General features: G+C 44.1%; 1 protein-coding gene across 6 annotated transcripts in view; it reads right to left on the bottom strand.

Annotated features, from left to right (window-relative positions):
• Positions 1-26,238, bottom strand: part of GSTCD (glutathione S-transferase C-terminal domain containing) — a 196,373-nt gene that overhangs the window by 135,245 nt on the left and 34,890 nt on the right. The gene's annotated exons all lie outside the window — the stretch shown is intronic.

Below are 26,238 nucleotides of genomic sequence, written 5' to 3'. Positions count from 1 at the left end.
CTCAGTCGTTAAAATTGTTCAGTGAGATATTGACTAAAATCTTCATTTTCAAAGGGATGCACTCTTTTGTGCTGAACACTAGATATATATTATATATATATTTATTATAGGAAAGTTTATTCATAACCTGCACTAGCTGTCTTAACCCCTTCACGATATATGACGTATATTTATGTCATATGACGTGTCCTGCCTTTGATGCTTTTAACAGCTGCAGGTGGAACGGAACTCCGCCTGAGGCTGTTAACTTGTGAAATCCTGCTGTCGATCTCTGAAAGCAGGATTTAACGTGCGCTCATGTCATTCCACGCTCCCATCGGCATGATCGCGGGGCGTCGATGGGTTGTCATGCCAGCCAAGTGTCTGCTGATGTCCCATGTGCCTGTCATTACGATCCTCCTGCAGTTGGCGTTCATAGGAGATCGTGATTTCTGCTGTACGTATAAGTGTTGAAGCACTGCTATGTATAGCAGAAGTGATCGGACAATTGCAGCTTCAAGTTCTCTACTAAACACAGTGAAATGTTTAAAAGTATTAAAAAAAATCTGAAAAAAATTAAAATAAACACAAAAGTTCAAATCACCTCTCTTTTGTCTCAATGAAAATAAAACAATGAAAAAAAAAATACACATATTTGGCATCGCTGAGTTCAGAAATGTCCAATCTTATCAAAACATCGAGATCACTCGAGGATGCTCGGGAAATCTCGAGTAACGAGTATGCTCGCTCATCACTACTCCCTATAGCTAAGCTTTCTGGAGAACTCTAACAATGAGAAAGTGGGTTAATGTTATTCGTGCCTGAATTTTTAGATTTTGTGTGGTTAAAGTGAGGCGGGGGCTAGAAAGGTACAGACTTTCCCTTTAAAATGTAAGTGTTGATGTTCGTGCTGCTGCCAGCTAGGCCGCCATGAAATAATGTATTCTAGACATGCTTATCAATACAAAGCCTGACGCACATGGTGCAGCTGCTTTGTCCTATGGATTATCTAAAATTGGATTCCGTTTCTGGGAATATAAAACCATGTCTTTCATACATTCTTAAAATTAAGCCTCACCACTGCTGTACACAGAAAGAAAAAAAAAAATCTATCTGCTCTGCCAGTGTTTATTTCTCCTTCTCTGAATAACGGCGTACTAGTGATTATTTATTACGTCCCAGCAGTGCCACACAGCTCAGTATTCAAGGGGAATTTAAAGATGACGAGCACGACTAACAGGACGTGCCACAAATTAAACGGACCTCCACAGGGAACTTCATGGGCTTTTAGTCTGGTGGCAACCTTTTGTTGCTGACGTCACAATGCAAAATAAGGTTTAATGTTTCACCATGTGGAGAGTGACAAGCCAGGCCTGGCATGTGAGGAGACTTATATACCATGCATGCTCCTCGGAAAAATTACATGTTTACAAACTGTCTCTTCAGAGAGAAAAAGGACTTAAACCCTAGGGTCACCTATTGGAAGTCCAATCCTAAAAGAAAATATTGACCCTTAAATGAACCTTACTATATGACTTAAGATTAAAGCCAAATCAGAATCTCAATTTGCAGACACGTGTTTCGGGGTACGGCCCCACATCAGTGCAAAGTATGAGATCTGATTTGCATAGGTGAGAGGTTTAAGACTGGGATCTACAGGGTAACTGTTCTCCCTGGGGAGAGTGACAAGGTTTGGCATGTCAGAGTGAGGAGACTTAGGCTATGTGCACACGCTGCGGATCAGCTGCGGTTTTGGCCGCAGCAGTTCTGCAGACAGTGTACAGTACAATGTAAGTCTATGAGATTTACATTCTGCTGTGCACATGCAGCGGATTTTTAACTGAGGAAAAGCTGCGGTTTTGAATCTGCAGAAAGAAATGACGTCACTTCTTTTCTGCGGATTCTGCTGCGGTTTACCATCTCCTTCATTGTAGAGATGATAAACCGCAGAGCAATCCGCAGGTCATTTTACCTGCGGTTCTGCAGATAAAAATCCGCAGACCAATCCGCAGCGTGTGCACATAGCCTTAAACGCCATGCATACTCCTCTGGGAAATTAAATATACCACTTCAGAGAGGAAGAGGACTAGAACTATAGTGCCACCTATAAGAAGTAGCAATCCCAAAAGTCAATATGGACCCTTTAACGATAATGACTCTTAGGATTGCACTTTCCAATAGGTGGCGCTACAGCCCTCTTCCTCTCTGAAGAGCCAATTTGCAATGCAAAATAAGTACCGTAAATCGAAATCCAGAACTGTTTATTTTAAGCACCACCATGCAGTTAATCAAGAAATTGTTTATACCTCAAAATAGTACCAAACTACAAATCTTCCTGTAAAAAACAGCCTTCATACAGTTCCAGTGACGGTAAATGGGAAAAGGTATGTCTCCTGTGGCTGGGTCCACCGGCACTCTCTCCTCCTTCTCTGCCAGCCTTGGCGGCACATTCCCGCTGCAGCCAATCATTGATAATGCTTGGCCACCGATTGGCTTTAGCAGGAAAAGAAGGAGAAAAGAGCAACGATGTACCCAGCCAGAGGGACAGAACAGCATCAATGGACCCGGGGTGAATATGGGCCATTTCCCTTTTCACAGCACACTCTGAACCTTTAAAGAAATATTAAAATAAAAAAAGATGTGGCAAACCTCTTCAAACTCTATGGCACTCCTCATTTAAAATGGGCAGTACCCAGAAGAGAATCACTGTGGTGCAAACAAGCCCTGTGTGTACAGTATCCAGGTTGCTATACTGCCCCATATATGTTTTATGCTGCAGAGTACAAACTATTTCTCTTGGATGGCTCGTCCCAGTCCGATCCCCACTGCCACTTACCGCCCCACTACCGTAGACTGACGGGTCCATTGCCATGCACGCACGTTGGGAGAGACCTGCAATAACCTGCTTTATGAAATCGCCCATCATTTGAGGTATGGCGGCCGTCTTTTACGTCACTTTTCTTGTCGTGTAATATTCGTTGAGGGTTTTTTAGCTCATGAATTTTATGAAAAATAAAAAAAAACGCTTGTTATTTTTGCATTTAACCCGTTTTGTGACTTCTGAGTGCAAAAAGTTTTGCAAAATTATACAATATTTAAAAAAGAAAAAAGAAAAATTTCTGGCATATATAAAAGATCATTCCAGAGACGGACTGGAGGACATTTTGAGCCTTTTTATGTCGCAATTGATGAATCAGTCAAACACATAATAACACAGGAAAATACATAAAATAGATTTAAAAAAAACAAATGAAAAACAGGTGAAAAACGTCTGGCTACCCCTCAATGACAAACAAAATAAGACAGGCAAAATAGATCAAATAAATGAAAAACTGGAGAAAAGCACCAAAGGAGGAGCAAACGCAAAACTGAATTGGGCCCGTAGCATCTCTAATGTCTAATCCGCGGCTGTTCCCCGGCCGTTTTCTCCCCCCCTGCTCCCCTAGATTGACAGATCTCTCCCTATGTGTGTACAGGGACGGACCTGTCAGTCTAGAGCAGTGTTCCCCAACTCCAGTCCTCAAGGCCCGCCAACAGGTCATGTTTTCCTTAGTATTCCCCAGGTGATAATTGCATCACCTGTACAATACAAGGGAAATCCTGAAAACAGGACCTGTTGGTGGGCCTTGAGGACTGGAGCTGGGGAACCCTGCTCTAGAGGAGCAGGGGCAGCAGCCGCCAGGAACTGGCCTCAGACTAGTCATCAGTGACGGCTTTTCAAAGTAAGCATTCTCTGAATGGCCATATTGTCACCACACACGGTAGGTAGTCACTCTAGGTGCCAATTTAAAGCACCACAACATAAAAGATGGCGGAGCATGAGCATGATATAAGGACAACAATTAGCAAAGAGTATTACATGTGTCATAGATCATACGGCTATATATATGGTAGCCATACGATCATATACAAGCAAAAGCAGGTAGAGGCTTCCAATATTTGTAATCATTTATATTAGTCAGCAATGTATTCCTTGTATTACAAGCAGCTGCTCCAGAACCTCATTTGGAAACAGAAGTGGGAGTTTCGAGTCAACAAACGACTTCTGATTCCAGAGGAGAGGCTGGTACAGTGCGCCCCCTATACCACGCCAGCCTCATGCCCTTAGCATGTCCGCTGCAGTGTGTACCCAGGGGCAGACATGATGTTCCCTCACACAATCACAATGCCCCCAAAGTGGAACCCACAATATGCCCCTGAAAGTCAGCCAGCGCTCTTTACGCTTTAATACCCTGCCAGGCGAGAAAAGTAGCACCATGATCGGACGGGCTGCCATGACGTCAGCAAAAATAACGATTCTAAAAGTAAAATACACTCCCACGGATAAAGCGTGGATCTCAATTGTCATTTTTAATAACATGAATAAAACATTTTTCTATAGACAGTTGGAGATTAGTATTCTCCCTGATTTATTCACACGATTGCACATCATTTTACACTGTGACCAAAATAGCACAAGGCTAGTGTGTATCCTTCCCTCATCACTAGGTGGCGCTGTATACCAGCATTACACAAACATGACCCATAGACACACAATGAAAAGGTTAAATTATAGGCACAGACCTACTGACTATTAGGAAAAAATACGTTACTACTCCTGTCAAATGATCCTGACTCTTGGGTCATATTCTATTCTAAGATGTATGACGTATCTGCGTGTGTGTGTCTAATATACACTGCTCAAAAAAATAAAGGGAACACTCACATAACACATTCTAGTTCTGAATGAATGAAATATTCTCATTGAATACTTTGTTCTTTACAGAGTTGAATGTGCTGACAGCAAAATCACACAAAAATCATCAATGGAAATCAAATTTATTAACCAATGGAGGCCTGGATTTGGAGTCACACACAAAATTAAAGCGGAATTGTAATGTCAATAAAACAAGTCAAGATGAGGCTCAGTATTGTGTGGCCTCCAGGGCTGTGGAGTCGGAGTCGGTATAAAATGGACCGACTCCGACTCCTAAAATATATAATAAATTGGGTACAGTAATTCAATGTGCAGAATGTGCTGAATATTTTTTCATAGGAATTTGGGAAAGTTATGAAATGTCCTATAAATGGCTGTTCTATTCCTGATCTAAGGCTACATTCACACACAGAGTTTTTCCTGCGTTTTTTGAGGATACGTTTTTCAGCTGCAAAAGCAGATCAGCTTTTTAAAAAACTGCATCACCTGAAAGGTTTTTGAGCTCATAGATAATGTTTTCAATAGCAAAATCAGATTAGAAATCTGCTCTATCTATATACCCATATCTGTCTATCCATATCGTATCTGTACCAAAAAGAATGAAAGCCGGGTAGCACACAGACTAACACTCCTTTTTTTTTTTTAGCACCAGTCAGGGACACCTCATAGCTGCCCAAAAGGACGCCCAGGACAGGCATTGCTCGTCTTCAGTAACATCAACATCAATTGATAGTTGGAATAAATACACTGGATTGACCTGTTTCACACATAATAATAATAATAATCTTTATTTATATAGCGCCAACATATTCCGCAGCGCTTTACAGTTGAACAGTTTCAAACACAACAGTCATAAGTAACAACGTTAACAATACAATAATTAAAGTGAAATAAGACGACCCTGCTCGTGGAGCTTACAATCTCCAATGAGGTGGGGGGGATACAAAGCACAGGTTTGCATTTACAATGGTGTATTTACAATGATGGTCCAGCCATCTTCAGGGAGTGGGGGTTAGATGGAGATAGTGAATGGGCTACACACACACAAACATGACTTTGATTACTGAATGTGATAGGCCGCTCTGAACAAATGTGTTTTGAGCGAGCGCCTAAAACACACATCATTTTTTTTGGTCAGTCAAAATCCGCTAAAATGGCGGAGAGCGGATCCGTTCCTGTACTGACCACAACGTTTGTCACCGGACCGATTCGTGAAAGGAAGAATTTTAAAGGAACCGCTGCGAGAGAGAGAGATTTTTCAGCCGCCAGAACAGAGTTTAGGGATAAATTTCCGGCTGAGTGAAGTCTTTCGGGCATGCGCAGTGAGAAGTGCGGATCCTGCCGCCCAAAAAAACGTTGCATGGTCCGTTCGGGCATGTCGGTGGACGTCAAAATTTTGGCGGATCCGCAAAAAAACGGATCCAACGGATGGCCATCCATCAAGATCCGCCAGTAATGCAACTCAATGGGAAAAACGGATCCGCCAAGAAAAATGGCGGATCCGTTTTTTTTTGCAAAACGGCGGATTTTAACTGATGGACACAAACGGATGTGTGAAACAGGCCTCAAGGTGCAGGCTTTATTTTCAAGTGTAGGGGTGTGCAGCAGCTGAGGTGTGCAGTATGAGATTCTGTGGAACAGTATGAGGTTCTGTCCCTCCCTAGTTTTCATCCTGGCTAAAACCGTTTCTTATAGATATGGCGAACCCTCAGGTAACCCTAAATGAAGGTCAATGGACACAGGTGGCTGAATTGAAGGAATTGCTTAATCACCTATTTACCGTGACTAAAAAATTACAAACTGAGGATTTAACTCCTGGCATTTTCATAAGGGAGTGGAAGAACTTGCTATTTTGCCTGTCCCAAAGAGGAGATTTAATCGCAGATGGCATTTCTGCTTCAATGAAACGGAGAGAGACACAGCTATTGGAAAATAAAATTTTTCTGGCAGCTGTTTATGTGGACTCAAGTCATTGTATATTGCTTGATGATCAACAGCTTACTAAAGGAAAAGAAGCTCTGACTAAGGTAGCAGTTAGGATGAGTGGCCTACAGGAGGACTGCCAGGCGCAAGAGGACTCGGGTCCTGACAGTGCTACTGCTGCCATATCTTCATCCTCATCAGATGAGGCATTTGACTTTGACAAGTATTTGGATGATATGGAGCAGGCAAAGCGTTGCTGCAAGGAAAAAGATTTTACTCCATCTCCTATAGCAAGCAGATTGACCATATTTCAGCAAAATGTTTCACTTGCTCTCAAAGAAAAAGAAAAATTCAACCGTTCATCAAAACTGACTGTGCACGAGGCCATTCCTTTATACTTGGAAATTGTTAGAGATGTTGCCCATGTGGTTACGGCTTTGCCTCCAACCCAAGTTAGTGTAGAGAGGTTGTTCTCTGGCCTTAAAATTATTAGGTCAGATTTGAGGTAATCTATGAAGAAGGATCTGATGGAGGCAAATCTATTTCTTAGAACAAATTCATAGACTGCACAAATGTTATTTAGTATGTTTTTGTTGAAAACTGTTTTTTGCCACTTACATAGTTTATATTACAAAAATATTACATGATGATATTACATAGTGTGTTACATATTTACAATTTATTACAGTTTTTTGTGTTCTAAAGTTGTATTCCAATAAATATATATTATGTTCTATCTAAATATCTTGATTATTGTATCATAAAAATGATTAAATGTCTGAAATTCACATTGTACTACAATAAATTTTTCACTTAAAAATAAGCAATATATGTTGGAGTCAGAGTCGTGGAGTTGGTGGAAGGGAAATTGAGGAGTCGGAGTCGCAGGTTTGGCTTACCGACTCCACAGCCCTGGTGGCCTCCACGTGCCTGTATGACCTCCATACTGTACAATGCCTGGGCATGCTCCTGATGAGGCGACGGATGGTCTCTTGAGGGATCTCCTCCCAGACCCGGACTAAAGCAACCGCCAACTCCTGGACAGTCTCACAAGGGGTCTGAGGATCTCATCTCGGTACCTAATGGCAGTCAGGCTACCTCTGGCGAGCACATGGAGGGCTGTGCGGCCCTCCAAAGAAATGCCACCCCACACCATTACTGACCCACTGCCAAACCGGTCATGCTAAAGGATGTTGCAGGCAGCAGATCGCTCTCCACGGCGTCTCCAGACTCTGTCATGTCTGTCACATGTGCTCAGTGTGAACCTGCTTTCATCTGTGAAGAGCAGTGTATTATACACACATATACATTCACATATATATTGCAAAGTAAATATAGATGGGTATATAGCTTAGGATCTATATATATATTATACATGCTAAACCATATATAAGGCTATATTTATACAGTGGGTACGGAAAGTATTCAGACCCCTTTGCATTTTTCAATCTTTGTTTCATTGCAGCCATTTGGTAAATTCAAAAAAGTTCATTTTTTTCTCATTAATGTACACTCCCTGACAGACGTTATGTCACTAATCCATGTTATGTAAATAAAAGCTTATAACCTGACGTTAAATTCATCCATTGGTTGTATAAATTATTCTTTTGAAAGCTGAAACCCTCCGAAATGTGGTTCAGGTTAAGAAAATAAATTGGCATCAATGCAGAAATATTGATCATTTAATGGACACAGAATTGTCAGATTTTGGCAAGACAAAAGTTTTGTCGGCCACAGAAAGTAATGTGATATTCAAACAAATAAGTAACTTAATACAAATATATGTTGCATAACATTGGTGAATGAAGTTGTGGTGCTATTAGAGTCATATTTAATATTTTGTGTGACTTCCATGAGCTTGAAGGACTGCATCCATGCGGTTCAACAATGATTCATACAATTTATTAATGAAGTCATCAGGAATAGCAAAGAATGCAGTCTTACTTGCCTCCCAGAGTTCATCTAGATTCTTTGGTTTTGTCTTCCAAGCTTACTCTTTCATCCTACCCCAAACATGCTCAATGACGTTCATGTCTGGTGACTGGGCTGGCCAGTCCTTGAGCAACTAGATCTTATTTGCCTGGAGAAACTTTGTTGTAGAGATGGATGTATGAAATGGAGCACCATCCTGCTGCAGAATTTGACCCCTTTTATGAACTGAAATATAAGAGGTAGCTAATACTTCTTGATATTTTAGGCTATTGATATTGCCTTCCACCTTGCAAATGTTTTGCACACCCCCATAGTGAATGTAACCCCAGACCATGATCTTTCCACCACCAAATTTAACTGTTTTCTGGGTGTATTTTGGATCCATACGGGCTCCAATAGGTCTCCTGCAGTATTTGCGGTGGCTGTGGTGTAATTCTACTGAAGATTCATCAGAGAAATCGACCTTCTGTCACTTTTCCAGCGTCCATCTGTTTAGCAGGCTGTGGGACTTTGTAAATGCCACACGGTTTTTTATTTGCCTTTTGTTTAGTGCTGGCTTCTTGGCACTGATTCGACCATGGAGGCCATTTTGAGACAGAATCCTACAAACTGTTCTAGCTGACAAAGGGACTTGAGGTGACCAGGCCTGTTGGAGCTCTGCTGCAGTGGAAGAGGGGCTTGCTTTGGATTTTCTAACCAACAAGGGTTCCTATTGAGCGGTTGTCTTGCGGGGTCTGCCGGACCTGGGCTTGTCAAACATATCTCCAGTCTCTTCGAATTTTTTTTAATTCTTTGTACTTGACGATAAGACACATTAAAGGGGCCAGCCACCTCTGCAGTGGATCTGGTCTTCAGCCTCTTGATAATCCAGGCTTTGGTTGCAGGGTAGGTTTTTGGCATGTTGTCAGAGCTCAAGTTGCAGCTCAAGTGAAGGTCTGGGGTGCTGGGTCTCTTTTTATACACACCCACTAATTAGCCGATCATTTACTGGGCACAGGTGAGGATGTAAACTAGGATTGGGTGCATTATATGACCAGGCGACAAAACTTCTGTCTTGCCAAAATCTGACCATTCTGTGTCCATTAAATGATCAATATTTCTGCATTGATGCCAATTTATTTTCTTAACCTAAACCACATTTTGGAGGGTTTCAGCTTTCAAAATAATAATTTATACAACCAATGGATGAATTTAATGTCAGGTTATAAGCTTTTATTTACATAACATGGATAAGCGACATAACTTCTGTCAGGGAGTGTACACTCTGCACCCCATCTTGACTGAAAAAAACAGAAATGTAGAAATTTTTGCAAATTCATTAAAATAAAAACTGAAATATCACATGGTCATAAGTATTCAGACCCTTTGCTCAGACACTCATATTTAAGTCACATGCTGTCCATTTCCTTATGATCCTCCTTGAGCTGGTTTTACGCCTTCATTGAAGTCCAGCTGTGTTTAATTAAACTGATAGGACTTGATATGTAAAGGCACACACCTGTCTATATAGGACCTCACAGCTCACAGTGCATGTCAGACCAAATGAGAATCGTGAAGTCAAGGGAACTGGCCAAGGAGCTCAGAGACAGAATTGTGGCAAGGCACAGATCTGGCCAAGGTTACAAAAGAATTTCTGCAGTATCCAAGGTTCCTAAGAGCACAGTCGCCTTCATAATCCTTAAATGGAAGAAGTTTGGGACCACCAGAAGTCTTCCTAGACCTGGCTGTCCAGCCAAACTGAGCAATCGTGGGAGAAGAGGCATGGTGAGAGAGATAAAGAAGAACCCCAAGATCACTGTGGCTGAGCTCCACAGATGCAGTAGGGAGATAGCTGACTTTCTTCCATCACTGCAGCCTTCTCCCAGTCGGGCATTTATGGCAGAGTGGCCAGACGGAAACCTCTCCTCAGTGCAAGACATATGAAAGCCTGCATAGAGTTAGCTAAAAAACACATGAAGGACTCCCAGACCATGAGAAATAAGATTCTCTTGTCTGATGAGATGAAGATAGAACTTTTTGGTGATAATTCTAAGCGGCATGTGTGGAGAAAACCAGTAACTGCTCATCACCTGCCCAATACAATCCCAACAGTGAAACATGGTGGTGGCAGCATCATGCTATGGGGGTGCTTTTCAGCTGCAGGGACAGGACAACTGGATGCAATTGAAGGCGGCCAAGTACACAGATATCCTGGATGAAAGCCTCTTCCAGGGTGCACTGGACCTCAGTCTTAGCCAAAGGTTCACCTTCTAACAAGACAATGACCCTAAGCACACAGCTAAAATAACAAAGGAGTGGCTTAAGAACAACTCTGTGACTATCATCCTTTTTGGAGTTTGGAGGACATTGGTGCTTGTCTCTGAGTCTTCTCAAGCTAAGTGTTCCCTTGTTTCATTTGTCTATCCCAGTTGCCTTTAGCGATAGTGAGGATTGAATAGTGCTCATTCTGTCCTTCCCAGTGCAGGGCTTATCACCAGGGTCAGGCAGGGATAAGGTATCATGCTCAGCGATAGCTGCGGAACCTATATAGGGACGATAGGACTGACAGAGTGACGTTAGATCTGTCTAGGGGTCTCCACTCCCCCCTTCCCTAGTGTTTGGTTCCCATTCCCTTATCCCTTCGTGTTGCACTTAGCCTTTCCTACCCTATGTGTGACAAAACCCAAAAGTGGTCCGGACAAAATTGTTGTCATCCTGAACTTAATATTTGCTTGCACACCCTTTGGCATAAATAACTGCAATCAATTGCTTCCTATAACCATTAACAAGCTTATTAAACCTCCCAACTGGAATTTTGGACCACTCTTCTGTTCCAGGTCTCTGATATTTGAAGGGCACCTTCTCCCAACTGCAATTTTAAGATACAGTTGTGGCCAAAAGTATTGACACCCCTGCAATTCTGTCAGATAATACTCAGTTTCTTCCTGAAAATGATTGCAATCACAAATTCTTTGGTATTATTATCTTCATTTAATTTGTCTTAAATGAAAAAACACAAAAGAGAATGTAGCAAAAAGCAAAACATAGATCATTTCGCACAAAACTCCAAAAGTGGGCCAGACAAAAGTATTGGCACCCTCAGCCTAATACTTGGTTGCACAACCTTTAGCCAAAATAACTGCGACCAACCGCTTCCGGTAACCATCAATGAGTTTCTTACAATGCTCTGCTGGAATTTTAGACCATTCTTCTTTGGCAAACTGCTCCAGGTCCCTGATATTTGAAGGGTGCCTTCTCCAAACTGCTATTTTTAGATCTCTCCACAGGTGTTCTATGGGATTCAGGTCTGGACTCATTGCTGGCCACCTTAGAAGTCTCCAGTTCTTTCTCTCAAACAATTTTCTAGTGCTTTTTGAAGTGTGTTTTGGGCCATTGTCCTGCTGGAAGACCCATGACCTCTGAGGGAGACCCAGCTTTCTCACACTGGGCCCTACATTATGCTGCAAAATTTGTTGGTAGTCTTCAGACTTCATAATGCCATGCACACGGTCAAGCAGTCCAGTGCCAGAGGCAGCAAAGCAACCCCAAAACATCAGGGAACCTCCGCCATGTTTGACTGTAGGGACCGTGTTTTTTTCTTTGAATGCCTCTTTTTTCTCCTGTAAGCTCTATGTTGATGCCTTTGCCCAAAAAGCTCTACTTTTGTCTCATCTGAACAGAGAACATTCTTCCAAAACGTTTTAGGCTTTTTCAGGTAAGTTTTGGCAAACTCCAGCCTGGCTTTTTTATGTCTCGGGGTAAGAAGTGGGGTCTTCCTGGGTCTCCTACCATACAGTCCCTTTTCATTCAAACACCGACGGATAGTACGGGTTGACACTGTTGTACCCTCGGACTGCAGGGCAGCTTGAACTTGTTTGGATGTTAGTCGAGGTTCTTTATCCAACATCCGCAAAATCTTGCGTTGAAATCTCTTGTCAATTTTTCTTTTCCGTCCACATCTAGGGAGGTTAGCCACAGTGCCATGGGCTTTAAACTTCTTGATGACACGGCGCACGGTAGACACAGGAACATTCAGGTCTTTGGAGATGGACTTGTAGCCTTGAGATTGCTCATACTTCCTCACAATTTGGTTTCTCAAGTCCTCAGACAGTTCTTTGGCGTTCTTTCTTTTCTCCATGCTCAATGTGGTACACACAAGGACACAGGACAGAGGTTGAGTCAACTTTAAGCCATGTCAACTGGCTGTAAGTGTGATTTAGTTATTGCCAACACCTGTTAGGTGCCACAGGTAAGTTACAGGTGCTGTTAATTACACAAATTAGAGACGCATCACATGATTTTTCAAACAGTGCCAATACTTTTGTCCACCCTCTTTTTTTATGTTTGGTGTGGAATTATATCCAATTTGGCTTTAGGACAATTCTTTTTGTGTTTTTTCATTTAAGACAAATTAAATGAAGATAATAATAACAAAGAATTTGTGCTTGCAATCATTTTCAGGAAGAAACTGAGTATTATCTGACAGAATTGCAGGGGTGTCAATACTTTTGGCCTCAACTGTATCTCCACAGGTGTTCAATGGGATTTAGATCCGGACTTATTACTGGCCACATCATAACTCTCCAGAGCTTTGTTTCCATCTATTTCTGGCAAATTCTTAAAGTATGTTTGGCGTCATTCTCCTGCTAGAAGATCCATGACCTAGCACACAAACCATCTGACACTGGGCACCTCATTGCAACCCAAAATCCTTTGGTAATCTCCAGATTTTGGGATGCCTTGTACACATTCAAGCCACCTAGCGCCAAAGGCAGAAAACAATCCCAAAAGATCTTTGAACCTCCACCGTATTTGACTGTAGGTACTGTGTTCTTTTCTTTGTAGACCTCATTCTATATTTGGGAAACAGTAGAATTATGTGCTTTACCAAAAAGCTCAGTCTTGGCATCAGTTGTCCACAAAACACTTTCCAAGAAGGATTTTGGCTTATTCATGTACATTTTTGCAAACTGCAGTCTAGCTATTTTATGTCTGTGTGTCAGCAGTGGGGTCCTCCTGGTTCTCCTGCCATGGAGTTTCATTTAATTCAAATGTCGACAAATAGTTTGCGCTGATACAGATGCATCCTGAGCCTGCAGGACAGCTTGAATTTCTTTACAACCAGTCCACCATCTGGACTATCCTGCATTGTGACCTTTCATCAATTTTTCTCTGCCATCCATGTCCAGGGAGATTAGCTACAGTACTATGGGTTGTAAACGTCTTGATTATGCTGTGCACCATGGCCAAAAAAATATCAAGATCTCTTGAGATGGACTTGTAACCTCGAGATTGTTGATAATGTTCAACAATTTTGGTTCTCAAGTCCTCAGACCAGAGGCGTAGCTAGGGTTTTGGTTCAGGGGGTCAAAACTTCTGAGTGGATCCCTAGCCAGGTAATCCTGATTACAACTGGATGACACACCCTAATAGTGAACGTAGGAGAACCTCAGATGACTGCGCTTTTGCAGAAAATAATCTGTATACAAAGATCAACATTGATATTACTGCCATATGATCAGTGGTAAATACCAGTCCCATGGAACATATAAGTGATTACAGAACAATTACAGAGGATGTTCTTTGTGATGGGAAAAGTGAAAGATTCTATCTTTTCCAACTGGCCCAGACCGACATGACAACTTCTTCCAGCCAGGACTCGGCTGCAGAGATTACAACAAAGACACATTTCACTTCTCATATTTTCAGTACCGTCCCCAACTATTCCCAACCAGCACAAACTCCTTATCCTACTGATACCCCAATACTGAGCCGATGCTGCCATATGTGTCCCTATTACTGCACCTGCTGTAAGAACTGTGTGCCCTCTAGCTGGTAAAACAAAGCTCTAGAAAATAGTAATGTCATGTGCAAGTGCGCTCTCTATAGGCAGACTCTATATTGTATAATGCACTCCCCATAGGCAGAATCTATATAGTATAATGCACCCTCCATAGGCAGACTCTATATTATATAATGCACTAACCATAGGCCTCTATGGTATAATGCACTCACCATAGGTAGACTCTGTATAGAATAATGCAGCCCCATAGGCAGACTCTATATAGTATAATGCACTCTCCATAGGCCAACTCAATATTGTATAATGCACTCCCCATAGGCAGACTCTATATTGTATAACGAACTCCCCATAGGCAAACTCTATATTGTATAATGCACTAACCATAGGAAGACTTTATATAGTATAATGTACCCCCATAGACAGACTCTATAGTATAATGCACTCTCCATAGGCCGACTCAATATTGTATAATGCACTCTCTATAGGCAGACTCTACTGTATAATGCGCTAACCATAGGCAGACTCTATATTGTGTAATACACCCCCAAAGGCTTGGTGTATATAGTGAAACAATCACTGACCTCAGGGAGACCAGTCAAAGAAAACACTGCGGCAGCCAGCAAAGGTGCTCAATCACAGTGAAATCCTAGGTGCATTGCTCCCTGGGAAATACAAATATGCAAATAAAGTCCGTGGAGCCACATTTAAGAGTCTCAAACACCTAGGATTGACTTAAAGGGCCACTTAATATGGTGGTAATGGTGGTTCCCGAAAGGAGCCACCCCTTGGCTGGGTCCTTCCCTGGAGGAAGATCTGGCTAGTCCAGTGTTTGAGACTCTTAAATGAGGCTCCATGGACATTATTTGCACATTGGTGTATATAGTGTAACACACCCCCATAGGCAGACTCTATATTGTATATTATTGCACTCTCTATAGGCAGACTCTATATTGTATAATGCGCTAACCATAGGTAGACTCTATATTGTGTAATACACCCCCAAAGGCTTGGTGTATATAGTATAACGCACCCTCATAGGCAGACTCTATATCGTAAAATGCACTCTCCATAGTATAATGCACTCCCATAGGAAGACTGTATAATGCACCCTCCATAGGCAGGCTCTATATAGTATAACGTACTTCCCATAGCAGATTTTATATTGTATAAGGCAGACTCTATAACACATAAAGCACCCCCATAAAAAATAAAATACAATACTCACCTCTCCTCCTCGTTCTATTTGACCAGCACATTTTTGTATTTTTGGGGTTTTGTGTTAAATTATGTCCAATTTGCTTTTTTTTTTTCTTTGTTTTTTTTGTGTTGTTCCAATACACACAAAGGAAATAAACATGTGTATAACAAAACATGTGTAATTGCAATAATTTTCTGAGAGAAATACTTCATTTTCTGGAATAATTTCAAGGGTGCTAACACTTTTGGCCATGACTGTAAACTTGGAAAACACTCAAAAACAAGTCCTTATATTACCATTTACATGTATGAACCAGATATTCAGTCACAGAAATTTCTGTAACAAATCTGCTGTGAGTAAATGTGTTCCTAGGCTGTATATTCATTGTGCAGTCACATTTGTGGAATTTACCTTGGTACCAGTTTAGCAAAAATCGCAGAAAATTTGAATGGAATGAATAAACCTTAGACATAGGTCCCAATCCTCCCGATTCTCGCGGGATAGTCCTGATTTGGGGGCCGTATCCCGCCATCCCGGCCGGGGGGCTATTTATCCCGCGATCTGGCGAGGAATGGAGGAGGCGGAGAAGATAGGGAGGAAGTCGGGTGAGCGAGGAATGGAGGAGGCGGAGAAGATAGGGAGGAAGTTGGGTGAGCGAGGAATGGAGGAGGCGGAGAAGATAGGGAGGAAGTTGGGTGAGCGAGGAATGGAGGAGGCGGAGAAGATAGGGAGGAAGTTGGGTGAGCGAGGAATGGAGGAGGCGGAGAAGATAGGGAGGAAGTCGGGTGAGCGAGGAATGGAGAAGGCGGAGAGGATAGGGAGGAAGTTGGGTGAGCGAGGAATGGAGGAAGTCGGGTGAGCGAGGAATGGAGGAGGGAGGGGGAGAGAGAGATCTGCTATTACATTGTGTCCTATCCTCCAGTCACCTCCATAGCTGCAGACACTTTTCTGCTGTTACATCATGTCTTATCCTCCAGTCACCTCCAGAGCTGCAATCACTATTCTGCTGTTACATCGTGTCCCTATCCTCCAGTCACCTCCAGAGCTGCAGTCACTATTCTGTTACATCGTGTCTTATCCTCCAGTCACCTCCAGAGCTGCCCTCACTATTCTGCTGTCACATCATGTCTTTTCCTCCAGTCACCTCCAGAGCTGCAGTCACTATTCTGCTGCTACATCCTGTCTTATCCTCCCGTCACCTCCAGAGCTGCAGTCACTATTCTGCTGTTACATCCTGTGTTATCCTCCAGTCACCCCCAGAGCTGCAGTCACTATTCTGCTGTTACATTGTCTTATCCTCCAGTCACCTCCGAATCTGCACTCATTCTGCTATAACATTGTGTCTTATCCTCCAGTCACCTCCGAATCTGCACTCATTATTCTGCTATAACATTGTGTCTTATCCTCCAGTCACCTCCAGAGCTGAACTCACTATTCTTCTGTTACATCGTGTTTTATCCTTCAGAGAGAGAGAGATTTCGCAGCCGGGATATAGGGTTAAATCACCCGGACAAGCGCAAAATGCGGATCCGCGTATGAAAAAAAACGTTTCATGCTCCGTCCTGTCCGCTTAGCGGACGGCAAAATCTTGGCGGATCCATACAATAGCGGATCGAACGGATGACCATCCGTCAAGATCCGCCGATAATGCAAGTCTATGAGGAAAAAACCAGATCCGCCAAGAAAAATGGCGGATCCGTTTTTTTTGCAAATCGGCGGATCTTGACTGATGGTGATAAAGGGATGTGTGAAACAGGCCTAAGCTGACCGCCGGAAATGACTGCTGACCTCATTTCTGGCGGTCAGCTTATAGCATGTCACCTCAGGAGGAGGTAATCGTTCGGGACTCCGCAGGAGGACAGAGAAGCGGCGGCGGGGCATCAGCGCTCCATTTTTTTTCTGTTTATAATTATTGTTTATGAAACAGTGTGATCAGCAGTGCGAAATGGGTGCAGTTGGGGCGTGGATATGGGCGTGACTACTAAAATGGGTGTGGCTAGGGCGTGGCCTAAAATTTGCTGCTACGCGCGCCGCAGCCTCTCTCTCTCTTTGCCTTCTTCAAAAGTTGGGAGGTATGCCTTAGAGCTTGTGCTCATGGTAGTATTATCAGTCCTAGTTTGATCCGACAAAACACTGTATCGCACTCGGACTAAGGTTCGTTTATGGGGCTGTTGCACATGCCTGATTTTCTCCTCAAAGTGTATCTGGGTGAAAAATCACTGAATGTCTGAATTTGATCTGATATTCGGACTGCACTTAGTCATGCAAGTTAGTGAGTGCGCTGAAATCATCAGCCTGCACTCAGTTGACATCTAAGTGCAGTCCAAATTTCCACTACCTCACAAAATGGAGAAGATGGAAACATTTTCTTTTTTCTCCTTATCTGAGTGAACTGGATCACACTCTGATCAGAGTTTGATCCGAGTGTCATTTGCACGATCGTCACAGATTTTCTTGACAATCTACGGCCACATGCACCTGACATTAGGCTACAATCGGGTCAATTATACAAATCACACTCTGCTCAAACGCTGTGATCATAGTGGGATCCGATCCTCTTGGATGAAGAGTAGAAGAAAAAATGTCTCCATTTTCTCTGTTCATGGAAATTAGACTACACTCAGATCTCATCCGAGTGCAGTAGGATGGTTTCCATGGACTCGACTTGCATGGCCGAGTGCGATCCGAATATCACATCAAACTCGAGCATGCAGTGTTTTGGTCCTCTGACCGTCTCAGTCCGAGGAAAAAAATTGGACATTTGCTGCATAGACTAATATTAGTCCGAGTGCAAGTCGATGTTTTGTTGGATCGCACTAGGACCAAAAATACAGCCATGTGCACAAGTCCTAAGGCGGTGTGGCCACAAAGGGCTTCTAGTGAGTTTTTGACAATGTGTATTTTACTGTTCGCCACGACAGCACCCACTTGGAGAGAGGGATCTGCCCATAGGAACAGGAAACCTGCAGAGATAAAAGAGGGCGGTCCACCTCTCCTCCTCAGTTGGTTTCCTGTTCCTATGGGAACCACAGGATTCGCTACAGTCTTACCTGGGCCAAGGAACCGCCTGTGCAGTATCTGCGGGAACGGCAGGGGTTCCGGTCTGGAAGCAGCGACGGGGGAGTGCTAGCATTCGGCTCCCTCCTCATCTGACACAGCAGCAGTGTGAGCAGAAACGCTGGTGCCGGGTGAGGCCGACCGGGGGTTCCCCTGCAGGGTCACACGCCACCGGGATTGCGGGAGAATCCATCCCAGTCCGTGTGGGAGCGCAGGAACGGGAGGTGAGGACGGTAACCTCCGGTGTCCCTAAGGCTTCAGCGTCCAGGAGGATGCACATGCAGCGCCGACAGGAAGGGGTAAGGAGGAACTTCCAGGTTACCGGAGGTTCCTCAGCTCAGGGCGCATGCGCGGCTGCAGGGGAAATATCGCGAGCGCACAGGCATGTAGGAGCACTCCCCGCACCCTCCAAAGAGAGAAAAAAAAAAAGGGAGACGATTTAATTTGCAGAGCGCCGGCGGTGGTATTCCGGGCCGGGCGCATACTAATTAGCCGCAAGCAGGCGCACCTGGAGGGGGAGGTACCAATCTAAGGAAGGGGCTTACAAAAGGCCGGGGGTGATATGGGTACGGCGTGCAATCATGTCTTCACCAAGACAGGACACGCATCCCCAGGCAGGCGATACAGCGGCAGCCAAGGATCACTCCCGCCGAGATTCCTCGGATAGAAGCCACAGAAGCCACGCCAACAAGCCTCCTTCTCAGCCTCCTGAACCGGTACCTACAGCTTCTCTGGTTGAGTGGACGACTCTCTGCCTATCAAGCTGATATATCTCTCTCTCTTTCTCTCGCTCTCCCCCTCTCTCTCGCTACGTCTCCACCTCAGGCTAAGAGAAAGGAAAAATCAAAAAATAAAGAATGTGCCCTTTGTACACGTCCCCTACCGGACTCGTACACAAGAAGGCTGTGCAAAAAATGCATTAATGAAACAGCAAAACAGGCGTCAACATCAGCCACAGACACAAGGGCTATAATAAGAGAAGAATTACAGGCCCTAACCCAGTCCAGCATACCTATAAATACTAAGGCTAACAAGCCAGCTACGGTTAGCATAGAGACTGATGAGGACGAAGCGATACTCTCTGATTCTTCCAATGCATCCACATCATCATCTTCCTCAGATATGGGGGGGCGTTTGTGTTTTCCTCTAGATATCATAGACAACTTGGTGAAGTCCGTGAGGAACACCATGGGGTACACAGAGGCAAAAGAGCCGCAAACGACACAAGAAATTATGTTTGCGGGGCTAACAGATAGGAAAAGGAGAGTTTTTCCTGTTATACCAGCTATAAAAGCTCTGGTTAAGAAGGAATGGGAGAAGCAGGACCAGAGAGGTTATCTTCCCTCGGCCTCAAAAAGAAGGTACCCCTTCAGCGACGAAGAACTGTCATCATGGTCTAAGGTCCCCGAAAGTGGACACAGCAGTCGCCTCCGCCTCAAAGCAATCGGCCTTAACAGTGGAGGACGCAGGGGTTCTAAAAGACCCACTTGACCAAAAAGCTGATGGCTCATTAAAAAGGGCATGGGAGGCGGCTACCGGCACGTTTAAACCGGCAATAGCTAGTACTTGCACAGCTTGTTCAATGCTGGTCTGGATTGATCAACTAGACCAGCAGATAGACCAAAAGATCTCCAGAGACAAGCTACGAGCCGCTATACCACTGATCCGTGGCGCAGCGACATATATAGCAGATGCTTCGGCGGATTCATTACGCATGGCAGCCAGTACAGCAGGCTTAGTTAATAACGCCAGACGCAGCTTATGGCTTAAAAGCTGGAGAGGTGACACCCAATCCAAGGCAAAGCTTTGTGCCATTCCTTGCGAGGGTGAGTTCTTGTTTGGAAAAGCCTTAGATGAAATCTTAACTAAGGCAAAGGAAAGGAAAAAAGGGTTCCCTAACCCCTCTCTCCCATTTTATAGGAGGGCGTTTAGGAGACAACCATTTGGTAGAGGGAGACCAGCAGAAAATCAAAATCGCTGGGCCACGAAGGAAGAAAAAAGGCAAAGGTGCCATGTTTAGAGGATTCTCCTTCCACAGGGACAAGAGCTAAGGAGCCAGACCCTCCAGTTGGGTATGAGACTAAAATGTTTTCTTCAGGAATGGGAGAAGGTTACGGCCAGCCCTTGGGTTCTGGGCATTGTTAGAGAAGGGTTAAAGATAGAGTTCCATCATGTACCCCGTAACTCAGTTATCATAACATCTTTCAGCTCACAAATCCAACAGCGGGCCCTGGAGGCGGAGATGTTGAGTCTGTTGGACAAAAAAGTTTTGGTCCATGTGCCTAAAGGGCAGGAAGGGAGAGGATTTTATTCCCCTCTCTTCCTGATACCTAAGCCAGATGGCTCATTCAGGACAATAATCAATCTGAGGAAGCTAAATTCATTTATAATAAACCATACATTTCAGATGGAATCCATAAGATCTACAATTACCGTATATACTCGAATATAAGCCGAGATTTTCAGCCCAAAAAATTGGGCTGAAAGTCCCCCTCTCGTCTTATATTCGAGTCATATACAATGGGGGTCAGAGGGGGAGGGGGGGCGGGGGTGTCAGGTCATACTTACCCGTCCTGACGCTGTGTCTTGAGCCCCCAGCTTCTTCCCGTGCTCTCTCTTCCTGCCTTCAGCGGTCACGTGGTGCCGCTCATTAAAACTCATGAATATGCGCATATTCATGAGTTTTAATGAGCGGTACCACATGACCGCTGAAGGCAGGAAGAGAGAGCGCGGAGAAGCTGGGGGCTCAAGACACAGCGTCAGGACGGGTAAGTATAGCGATACTCACCTGTCCTGCGTCCATGGCTGCTTGCTGCTGTCTGTCATCGGTCAGTGACTTCAGACAGCAGAGGGCGCAGTGACGTGGTTAGTGTGTGCCGCGCCCCCTGCAGTCTGAACGTCACTGACTGATGACGTGGCAGATAGCGGTGAGCAGCCATGGACGCAGGACACGTGAGTATCTCAGGTGCCAGCAGTGACACCGGCACCTGACACCCAGCGACGGAGAGGTGAGTATGTCATTTTTTTTATTTTTACATGCAGCAGCAGCAGCATGGGGGCAGCATATGGGGGAACAATCTATGGAGCTTCTTATGGGGGCAGCACATGGGGGAATAATCTGGAGCTTCTTTTGGGGCAGCATATGGGGGAACAATCTATGGAGCTTCTTATGGGGCAGCATATGGGGGAACAATCTATGGAGCTTCTTATGGGGGCAGCATATGGGGGAATAATCTATGGAGCTTCTTCTGGGGACACCATATGGGGGAATAATCTATGGAGCATTTCCCACCCTAGGCTTATACTCAAGTCAATAAGTTCTCCCAGTTTTTTGTGGCAAAATTAGGGGGGTCGGCTTATACTCGAGTATATACTGTAAGCTCCTCTTCCCCAATTGTACAATGGCAGGTTTGGATCTGAAAGATGCTTATTATCATCTTCCCATCCATTACAGATATCAGAAATACCTCAGAGTGGCGGTATTCCTCAATGGCACCATACAACATCTTCAGTTCACATCCATGCCATTCGGCCTTTCCATCGCACCGCGAGTCTTTACAAAGGTGATGCTGGAGGTGATGGCTTTTTTACGCCAAAAGGACACACTGATAGTACCCTATCTGGATGACTTTTTGATAATAGGAAACTCAACTCGGCAATGTAATAAACGAGTTGCTGATGCAATCTTATCCCTACAGGCTCTAGGTTGGATAATAAACTTCAAGAAGTCCAGAATCGAGCCGCAATCCGTTCAGTCCTTTCTGGGTCTCCAACTAGACTCAATAAATCAAAAATGTCTGCTGCCACAGGTAAAAATTTCAGTGATTAAAATAAGGGTCAGGTAAGCAATAGACAGGCCACACATATCCCTAAGGGATGCAATGTCCCTCCAGGGGTCCCTGACTTCCTGCATTCCGGCTGTTCGATGGGCACAGTTCCACATGAGGGAATTACAGCATCAAATTCTCTTAGAAGAGACCCATGACCGTGGGAATTTGACAAAGAAAATTACTTTATCCCAGACGGTCCTAACCTCCCTAGCATGGTGGCTAGAGGATGATAATTTATCGGGGGGAGTACCATGGGTGATAACACCCTCCCGTATAATTACTACCGATGCCAGCCCCACAGGATCGGGGGCTCATATGGGAGGCACCTTCACCCAGGGCCTATGGGATATAAATGAAGATCAGGATTCTTCAAACTTAAAAGAGCTAAAGGCGGTTAGTCACGCATTATATCATTTTCTTCCACAGTTACGAGGGGAAAACGTGAGAATACTTTCAGAGAACACCACAGTGGTCACATATCTGAACAGGCAAGGCGGGACTCGATCAGTCGCCTTAATGTCTTCCGCAAGAAAGATCTTGTCCTTAGCCGAAAAACATTTTTTGCCTCTCTCGGCTCTCCATATAAGAGGGAGAGACAATTCGGAAGCAGACTTTCTAAGCTGCCATACACTACGGCAAGGAGAGTGGTGCCTGAGCCAGCAGATATTCACACGCATCATGTCACTATGGGGTCTTCCCCAGATAGATCTCTTCGCCACCAGGAAAAACAGGCAGGTGCGAAGATTCGCCTCTTTGAACGTGACAGACAGTCCGGAAATTCTGGATGCCCTCCAAGCCCCATGGCGGTTCAAACTAGCATATGCATTTCCCCCAATCATACTATTGCCGCAGGTGATCAGGAAGATCAGGGCAGAAAAGGCACAAATAATCTTGATAGCGCCATTCTGGCCAAGGAGGCCATGGTTCTCTTGCCTCCAGGCAATGTCAGTGACAGACCCTTGGGTACTTCCTTCAATCCCCAAGCTCCTCTCGCTGGGGCCATTCTTCCATCCTCAAGTGGACAACCTCCACTTGACGGCTTGGAACTTGAAAATTCTTGGAGAACAGGAGAAGTGCCAGAAGACTGGAGAAGAGCAAATATTGTTCCCATCTTCAAAAAGGGGAAGAAGATGGACCCAGGTAACTATAGGCCGGTGAGTCTGACTTCTATACCAGGAAAGATCTTTGAACAAATTATTAAACAACATGTATGTCAATACCTGGATAAGAATGAAGTGATTAAACAGAGTCAGCATGGGTTTGTAACTAATAAGTCATGTCAGACTAACTTAATTTCCTTCTATGACGGTATCACTGATTGGGTGGATCAAGGAAATGCTGTAGATATAGTATATCTTGACTTCAGCAAAGCATTTGACAAAGTCTCTCATACAATCCTTATTGAAAAAATGATTAAGTATGGAATGGACAAGGCAACTGTTAGGTGGATTCATAACTGGCTTAGTGATCGGACCCAAAGAGTGGTCGTAAATGGCTGCACATCCAGTTGGAAGAATGTCTCAAGTGGGGTACCACAGGGCTCTGTCCTGGGCCCTGTATTGTTCAACATCTTTATCAACGATTTAGATGAAGGAATTGAGGGTAAACTGATTAAATTTGCTGATGACACAAAGCTAGGAGGGATAGCTAATACTAGAGAAGAGAGAGAGAGGATTCAAAAAGATTTAAATAAACTGGAGAAGTGGGCAGCAACTAACAGAATGGTTTTTAACAGGGAGAAATGCAAAGTACTACATCTGGGCAATAAAAATGGAAAAAACATATATAGAATGGGAGGAATAGGGCTAAGTGACAGCACATGTGAAAAAGACTTGGGTATACTAATAGATCACAGACTGAATATGAGTCAACAGTGTGATGCAGCAGCAAAAAAGGCAAATGCAATTCTAGGATGTATTAACAGAAGCATACAGTCTAGATCACGTGAAGTCATTATTTCCCTCTACTCCTCTTTGGTCAGACCTCATCTGGAATATTGTGTCCAGTTTTGGGCACCACATTTTAAAAAAGACATCAACAAACTGGAGCAAGTTCAGAAAAGAGCGACCAGAATGGTGACCGGTCTGCAAACCCTGTCTTATGAGGAAAGGTTGCAGGATTTGGGAATGTTTAGTTTGCAAAAGAGAAGACTGAGAGGAGACTTAATAGCTGTCTACAAATATCTAAAGGGCTGTCACATTGTAGAAGGATCAAATTTATTCTCATTTGCACAAGGAAAGACTAGAAGCAATGGGATGAAACTGAATGGGAGGAGACACAGATTAGATATTAGAAAAAACTTTTTGACAGTTAGAGTGATCAATGAGTGGAACAGGCTGCCACGAGAAGTGGTGAGTTCTCCTTCAATGGAAGTCTTCAAACAGAGGCTGGACAGACATCTGACTGGGATGATTTAGCGAATCCTGCTTTGAGCAGGGGGTTGGACCAGATGGCCCAGGAGGTCCCTTCCAACTCTACGATTCTAGGGAAATGTTAAGGGCAAGAGGATTCACGGAAGGGTTAGTCAATACTCTCCTACAGAGTCGATAATTAACAACGACAAAAATTTACACCAGGGTATGGAGGAAATTCCTAGAGTTCCACACAGCTCCCGACTCTAGAGAAATTCCGATAACATCGATCCTAGAGTTTCTACAAAAAGGGAAAGAGTTGGGACTATCTGTTAAAACACTGAAGGTCCAGGTGTCTGCTCTAGGAGCCCTCTATAGTTATAATGTGGCAGGCAATAGATGGGTAGCCAGATTCATCTCAGCCTGTGAGCGGAGCGAACCGGTACACATACCTAGAGTTCCTCCTTGGGACTTGAATCGCGTACTGGGGGCCCTTACATGTTCCCCCTTTGAGCCATTAGACTCGATATCCCTTAAGCACCTATCTCTCAAGACAGTACTACTAGTTGCACTAACCTCAGCTAGAAGAGTTAGCGACATACAAGCACTCTCAATAGAACCCCTTTTTCTATTGACATTCCAGGATCAGCTAATATTAAAACCAGACCCCTCATATCTACCAAAAGTAGCAGGGAAGTTTCATAGGTCACAAGAGATTCACCTCCCCTCATTTTTTAGTAACCCTTCTACTCCAGAAGAAGAAAAGTTTCATACACTAGACGTTAGAAGAGCAGTATTACAATACATCGAGAGGTCTAGCAGCTGGAGGAAGAGTAGGGCTCTATTTATTTCCGTTCAGGGCCAAAAGAAGGGATATGAGGTCACAAGGGGTACCCTGTCTCGATGGATCAGAGGCGCGATCAGTCTGGCATACTCCGTGAGCAATGAAAATCCTCCGGATGGTATCAGGGCACATTCCGCCAGAGCTATGGCTTCCTCATGGGCAGAGAGGGGAGACGTCGCAATCGAGTCTATATGTAAGGCTGCAACTTGGTCAACGGCCTCTACTTTTTATAACCACTATAGGCTTGATTTATCATGCTCATCTGACCATTCCTTTGGTAGAGCGGTCCTCGGCACGGTGGTCCCTCCCAGGTGAAGGTCTCTGAAAGTCTCTCCAAGTGGGTGCTGTCGTGGCGAAGAGTAAAAAGCTGGATTATTTACCGGTAATGCTCTTTTAATGAGTCCACGACAGCACCCGTTCACTAACCCTCCCTAGAAGTTAACATAATGTATATACACCTTCTTAGATGTAAAATAAATAAAATTTGAATATAATGGCCTAATAATTGGCGGTCGCCCGGGTACTCTGAAATCCAACTGAGGAGAGGTGGACCGCCCTCTTTTATCTCTGTAGGTTTCCTGTTGCTATGGGCGGATACCTCTCTCCAAGTGGGTGCTGTCGTGGACTCATTAAAAGAGCATTACGT

This window comes from Dendrobates tinctorius, unplaced genomic scaffold (genome assembly GCF_039654945.1).
Source record: "Dendrobates tinctorius isolate UK_male_01 unplaced genomic scaffold, ASM3965494v1 ptg000030l, whole genome shotgun sequence".
In the NCBI taxonomy this organism is placed as follows: Eukaryota; Metazoa; Chordata; class Amphibia; order Anura; family Dendrobatidae; genus Dendrobates; species Dendrobates tinctorius.
This window is presented reverse-complemented; position numbering and strand designations above follow the sequence as displayed.